The 7,178-nt window shown below is 34.5% G+C and overlaps 2 pseudogenes; one reads left to right on the forward strand and one right to left on the reverse strand.

The window, feature by feature from the left end:
- Nucleotides 1-2,655: 2,655 nt before the first annotated feature.
- Nucleotides 2,656-3,587, forward strand: LOC143599450 (rho GTPase-activating protein 2 pseudogene; annotated as a pseudogene).
- Nucleotides 3,588-5,211: 1,624 nt separating this feature from the next.
- LOC143599443 (mitogen-activated protein kinase kinase kinase 18-like) lies at nt 5,212-6,601 on the reverse strand (annotated as a pseudogene).
- Between the last annotated feature and the right edge of the window lie 577 nt (nt 6,602-7,178).

Genomic DNA, 7,178 nt, shown 5'->3' on the forward strand with positions numbered 1-7,178 from the left:
CGCTGAAAATGTAACGAAGGGTGAAGGATTGATGGATTACTTGAGAAATACTACGTTGAACGATCAGGGTGTTATTAATGTGTTTAGTGAATGATGAGTCATGCATTGCAGATGGTCTAATAAATGTTTTTTAGTAATTTCATGATATTCGAGTTTTTGAACCTCAAGTATTTCTTGAAGACTTGCTAAGCTATTGAGTTTAATCATTCGCGATGTTAAATCAAATTCAAGTGTAGGTGTCGATTTTGAAGCTCGAGTTTAACTCCTTCACAACCCTACATTAAGGATTTTTGTTATTTCATAAATCACTACTAAATGAATCATGACGTTAAAATCATATAATGTGGTATTGATTATTAAGATATTTCAATCCAAATTTAATGCAATACTTTTATTTATTTATTTACCATATTTGTTATAAATATTAGCATGGTTTTGTAATTATGGGGGCTTGTAGATGCTGTTTTTAAGGTTAGACTTTGGAGTATTGAGATTTGAAGTCACACTAATAAGTAGTTCGTATGGTTTAAGTAACGTGACCGTTAAGAATTCCTTTTGTTACTAACTACTTTTAGTACCCGGCGCGTTTTGCCGGCCAAATCAGATCTGCTTATGAACCAGTTGCGTTACGATAGTGAGTCAACGCGAATTCAGCCAACATCAATTACGCTCATTACGGTATAAGCAATGTTAGTAAAACCCAAGTGTTAAAAAGTTCTTCAAATTTGTAATAAAATATTTAAAACGGCCTTTATTGAGTCGGTAAACGCTTGTAAACCCGACCGTTGTCGGTGTCGGACGTTGGGGTGGTGAATCGATAAAACCCATACCTTAGTAAAACCCGAGCGTTGTCGGCCGTGGGCGTTGCGGCAATGAGTTGACGCGAATTCAATCGATTTTAGTTAGGTTCATTATGATACCATAACTAAAATAAACATGCCGGTAAAACCCTAGCGTTGTCGGTCCCAGATGATGAGAGGACGCGAATAACCGTTTAATTATCAATATAAAAAAAGAAAAAAGAAAAACAATAAAAACTATGTAGCCCAACCAGAGCATGCTAAGTGGCCCAGTTGTTATCTAACGTCGCCAAACTTCTACTTGAATTTTAATCAAAACAGGTTTGGGTCTATACAAACCATTTTAAGAAAAAACATTATTTACGTTCGGATCGAAAGGGATCTTTACCGAAACGGACTTGGTTAAAATGAGTCATTTTAGAAAATAAAAACAAAAAATAAAGGTGTCTGAAACTCCGAATCAATTCACAATCGTGAGGTTGATGGAGACGGTAACATGGTCACGCGATGATAGTGGTAGTGTTTGTGGCGACCGGTAGGTAGCTATGACAAACAATGACATTGATGCCTTGACGTGTCATTCCATTTGGACGTGTTTAAGTAACAAACTTTATAAAAGTTACTTATTTTACCTTCGTGTGATTCGAACCGACTTGTTAATTTGTTATGTTATATATTTTAAATTGACCCAAATAATATGCAATATTTTCTTTTATACAAATCAACCGATTTCTTAAACAATGAGTTTTCACACTCCTACATATTATTATCTTTAATTAATAAAAAGGATTAGGATACGCAAGTTAAGATCTAACAATAACATGATTTTATTTCAAATCTTGGGCCCATTAAACTTTTGGTTATCGTCAATAACTTACAAACTTGACAAGCCCTAAATGTATTTAGGGATTGGTATTAGCATATTATATAAAGTAAGTTTAACCTCTATAGAGAAATATATATATATATATATATATATATATATATATATATATATATATGATATTAAAGAGCCCACATTTTATTCCCATCAACCCATTTACAACTAACTATGAGCTCGGTATCAATATCGATAACAAGAATGTCGGTACTGAAATACTGGTATCAGAAATCTCCAGTTACAGTTATTGATACCGAAAATACTCGATATGGTACCAGTTTGGTACCAGCACTGAAGGTAAAAATTCAAGAAAATATCGGTACCGTACCGAATAGTACTGGTACCGCACTGATACCATACAGATCCTGAATTGTAAAAACTCGTTACCAAACTGGTACCGACAGTACCCTATTGAATGCCATTTGTGCATCCCTGTTTGCAACAATATTTTTTTTTTAAGGTATAAACATAATGTTGTTTACAAAAATCCATTAGAAATATATATAAAGTTATAGCTTACAATGTAATCCAAATTGTTGAATCTCAACACTTATGTGAAAAAAAAAGGACTATTGGTTTTTATTGGTCCCAAGTATTTCATTTTTGCCGGCGCTGGTCCCAACTATCACTTTAACTGCCAACGGTCCCAACTTTCACACATGTGTCTGCCACCAGTCCACGACTAACCGAGTACTAACTCCGTTATGTTTTAGCTGACGTGTCCATCCTACGTGTTAAAAACCGTTGACGTGGCTGCCTGCGTGTATATTAATAACAAAAACCCGTCTCCTCCTGTATATTAATAACAAAAAACCCTAAACCCAAATCGATATCTCCAATCAATCGACGATCAAGAACAACCCCAGATTAAAACCCTAATTCAATCATTGAATCGATCGAACAGGTTACAAAATCTGTTGTGGGCATAAAATTACATACAGGAGGAGACGAAATCACTTCAATTTCACTCACACAATGACCCAAATGGTTGCCGTCACAGGTTGCGGCGGAGGAAACAGAAGGTCAGACGAAAGTCAACTCTCCATACTGGAGTTAATAATCGCAGCTTTCCGGAAATCAATGGCGGCGTGTCGGGTTGATGATCGGATGGACGAATCGAAACCTAAGTTCCGTCAAATGGAAATTGGTTGGCCGACAGACGTCCAACATTTGACTCACGTTACATTCGACCGGTTTCATGGGTACCTAGGACTTCCGGTTGAGTTCCAGGTTGAAATCCCGTCTCGTGTTCCCAGTGCAAGGTATGTATGTATGTAATTTTATTTATTTGGGGGTTTTTAGTTAGAAATTAATGATATTATTATTTGTTTATGTATTTTTGTTATTAATATACACGCAGGCAGCCACGTCAACGTTTTTTAACACGTAGGATGGACACGTCAGCTAAAACATAACGGAGTTAGTACTCGGTTAGTCGTGGACTGGTGGCAGACACATGTGTGAAAGTTGGGACCGTTGGCAGTTAAAGTGATAGTTGGGACCAGCGCCGGCAAAAATGAAATACTTGGGACCAATAAAAACCAATAGTCCAAAAAAAAAAGCCGACTTAAATATTGTAGGATTGCTTAAACACTTGATTGAAAAACCCAAAATCTAACACATTAAAAACGCACATTACTTTTCATAAGTAAATTCATAGGTCTACCGCTAGCTAGACCAATTGGTCTTTGGCTGCAAGCATCACTGCTTGATTGTCGTTAATATGATTAAAATTTGTATATTTATGGATGTCAAAGGCTCGATTTATACTCGAGGAGCGGCCTAAGTAACTCGATTATTAAAATTTTGTTATTGTTTGGGTGATATTTTGAACTCAATACTGAATGTCTTGGTTAATTAATAAATTAAATGGATTAATTATATGTAATTGTAATAGGATTGATTAACTTGTATAATTACTACAAGTGAAGTGAACATGGACCCATATATTAAACAATGATTTCAAATCACTAATAATATTTTATCTTATCTTATTATGTTTGATTTAATGAAGATAATAACTTTGCTTAGGAATTAAATAACATATTAAGGTTAAGGGATTAGAAATAACAACTAATATGTAGGTCAACAATCAAGTATTCTTTATAAATTATCATTATATGCCCACAAATATAGTCAAATTCAAGTTAATATATATGTGTATTAGTGTTTTAGTATCATTAGCCATCAGTCCTACTTTCGTTTGAGTTCATCTATCATAATTTCAAGAAAAATGAACGTTCTCGATTAATTTAAATAAAGCGATGCTTTTATTTTGTAGTCTATATAACACCGTATATAAAACGAACTAAAAGAAATTTAAAATTAAAATAAATATTACATGAAAGTAAAATAGTTCAAACCAAAGTCTTTAATTCTTAGCATTGGCTAATGATTTGTATTCAAAACGGATCCCATAAAACAACTTTTGCCTGCTTATGAAGTTATTTGTCAAGATACGACAGTCGGAACAGTAGTTGTACAGCCGAAGTTGGCTAATGTGTCTGAGATATCATAGAGTTTTTAAGGTATTTGATATTTTGAATGAAAAGAAGTAATAATTCAAATAAACAAAAGAGTACTCTTCAAAAAAATTTTAAGGTTTTCGAATTGCTTATAGTTTTACACTTGTTCATAAGTTCAGTTGTAGTTCTCATGTTTCATGCGAGCTCGCTGTTTCTTTTAGCGAGTTAAATCTTCAAGTTCTTTATACACTTGGACAATATCACATTACACATGTAAAGGTGCTTCACATCCTATAGGATTCACATTTATTCTTAAAGATAAGTGATGAGGAGTTGATTTAAGAATTAGCAGACTTTTGTATAATTATATAAACTAGCTTGATAATTGATAAAGCTAAACATTGTTGAAATGATCGAAGCTTAAAAATAACATAAATTGGGCTACAAATGGAATTACATGGCTCATTACAAGTGAACGTAAAAGTCTCAACAAGCCGTACATTTCTCTATCTGTTTTATCGTTTCCGCTCCGTATCAATAAGGAAACAATAACTAGCACATTCTTTTATAAACCTTTTTTTTAATAATAGTATGTCACAAAGTCAACGCTTTGTTTAATACCTCAAGCCATAATCACACCAACGTTGTTTTCTAATTCGCATGCTTTAAGCCATGTTTTTGTATTTGACATGATTAACGTTAGCAGATATAATAAAAACATGATCATTAAAAACATCATAAATAACTCTTTTTTAAGTCAGAAGCAAATAACTATCATCAAATATTTTTCTTAAAATCCAATTGCAACACTTTGATTGCCACATTGTGACATTCAACAACATGATTTTCTCATATCAACAAATCAAATGGAAAATCATGAGAAACAAAAATTTTCGATCGACTAAACCCCGTTTCAGTCATCGACTTTTTTTTCATAAAAACTTAGCCAATGAATACACTCCAAGCGTCCACCTTTCACATGACTCATGACCTTCAGTCTTGCACGCCAAAGGCGCATGGCCCACTTCTTTTTACGTCAAGTGGCCCAGTCAAAGTCTTTAACAAGAACGAGTCAAAGCGATTTGACCCATTACGAGTTGACTCGGTAGTCGGTAGTCGGTACCATCTACATTGTCACTACTCACTTCTAATTATGATCCAATCTTCTTCATCTATCCAATTAGGTAAACACAAACAAACACCTTTAACTAATTGCATTATCCTCTCCGCCGGCGAGTCACCGGAAAATACAACGTTCCGGGTGGTCTCTGGCGAAGTTTCCGCCGCCTCTAAACACCCCCAAAAATCTTGATTCAACACGCTAGTCGGCGAATTCTTCGTAAATTCAACTTTATCAAAACCCTTGTCAAGATTAACAACAAAAGGGTGTTTAAGAAGCTCTTGTATTGAGTACCTTTCTTTAGCATCTCTTTTCAAACAAACATTCAAAAAATCTTGACACTCCGGCGACAACCATCGCGGAAACTCTGGTACCTCACTGGAGTACCCAATTCGATACAAACCCGAAATTGGATCATTAACATCCGGCCACGGGTTACACCCGGTTGCCATTTCGATTATTACACACCCAAGAGCCCACACGTCGGCCGCAAACCCTTGCTCTTCGCCCCTTACTACCTCTGGCGCCATAAAAACTGGCGTACCAAAAAATTTACTCTAGGACACACAATTTACCTCCCTGGTCGTGGGACCCATTGCTAATTTACTTAAAGACACATGATTTACCTCCCTCACATTGGTTGTGGGACCTGCCACTACTTTACTGGAATCAGAAAACATACAGACATTCTTGACTAGTTTACTCTGGGACACATGATTTACCTCATTCATGTCAGTCGTCACATTGAAAGCACGCCCAATGCTGGCGTACACCATATTAATATTATTATTATCCACTAACTTAGCACAACCCAAATCACCAATCTTAACATTAATACCATCATCACACACTAAAATGTTCCCACACTTAATATCACAAAGCACCAACTTATTCAAATGTAGATAATCCAACCCAAGAAGAATTTGATAAGTGTAGCATCTAATCAAATCTTGATGAAGTGATCCTCCATGTTTCTTGATCACATCCAAAATCGTGCCTCGGGTTGCATTTTCATGTGAAGATTATACATTGGCATGTTGTTATAAGTAATATCATAACCTTTGTATGATATAATATATGGTGAGTTTAATTGTGAAAGAATGTGTTGTTCTTGTTGTAAGGAAGTAGAAGTGGAAAGGTTGACCGACTTGACCGCGAACCGGTCTCCGGTGGCGGTGGTGGCTAGGTAGACGGTGGCGGAGGAGCCACGGCCGATCACCGGACCCCTGGTCCACTTCATTGTTGATAGTTAAAGTTAAGGGTGTTTTGAGTTTTGGGTCACTTGGGAAAGTGTGGTTGGGTATATATACAAGTTGCTTTATTATTATTTTATGTTTATATTATATATTATATATTTTGTTTTTAAATAAAAGATATTTGTTTTATTGTTGATAATAGTCTTGCATTAGTTATGATGACAAAATTTTGTAAATTGTATGATTTTCTTGAAATTGAATTATATTTTATATTAAAACTATACACATAGGTTTTTTAAAAAAAAATCATAGCACAAACAATTAATAACCGTTAGGCTTTAAGTGTGTAAATGAGTTGAGCCTTAGTTTCTCTATATTCGGATCGACTGGTTTCAAGCTCATTGCTAAAAGTTTGAATCTAGCTTGTTAATACTTTTGTTAGCTCAAGTTCGACTTGTTAATAACTATTTAGATTTGCTACATTTATTATTATATGTATGTGTATAGTTAGTATAAGAAAACATATATCATTTGGTAATTTTCAAGTATAATAATATTTATAATCTAGTTATATATATGTTATTGAAGTAAAACTTATTGTAATTATATAAGTAAATGACTTGCAAGCCAAGTTAAGTTTGATACATACGTTCGATCTCTATCTCGATCTCGTTTATTAAATAAGTTTCAATTTTACACAAGCTTGTTTTTAACAAG

Source organism: Bidens hawaiensis, unplaced genomic scaffold, assembly GCF_021521415.1.
Source record: "Bidens hawaiensis isolate Kalapana, Puna unplaced genomic scaffold, B.hawaiensis_p1.1 tig00052213_1, whole genome shotgun sequence".
Taxonomy (NCBI): domain Eukaryota; kingdom Viridiplantae; phylum Streptophyta; class Magnoliopsida; order Asterales; family Asteraceae; genus Bidens; species Bidens hawaiensis.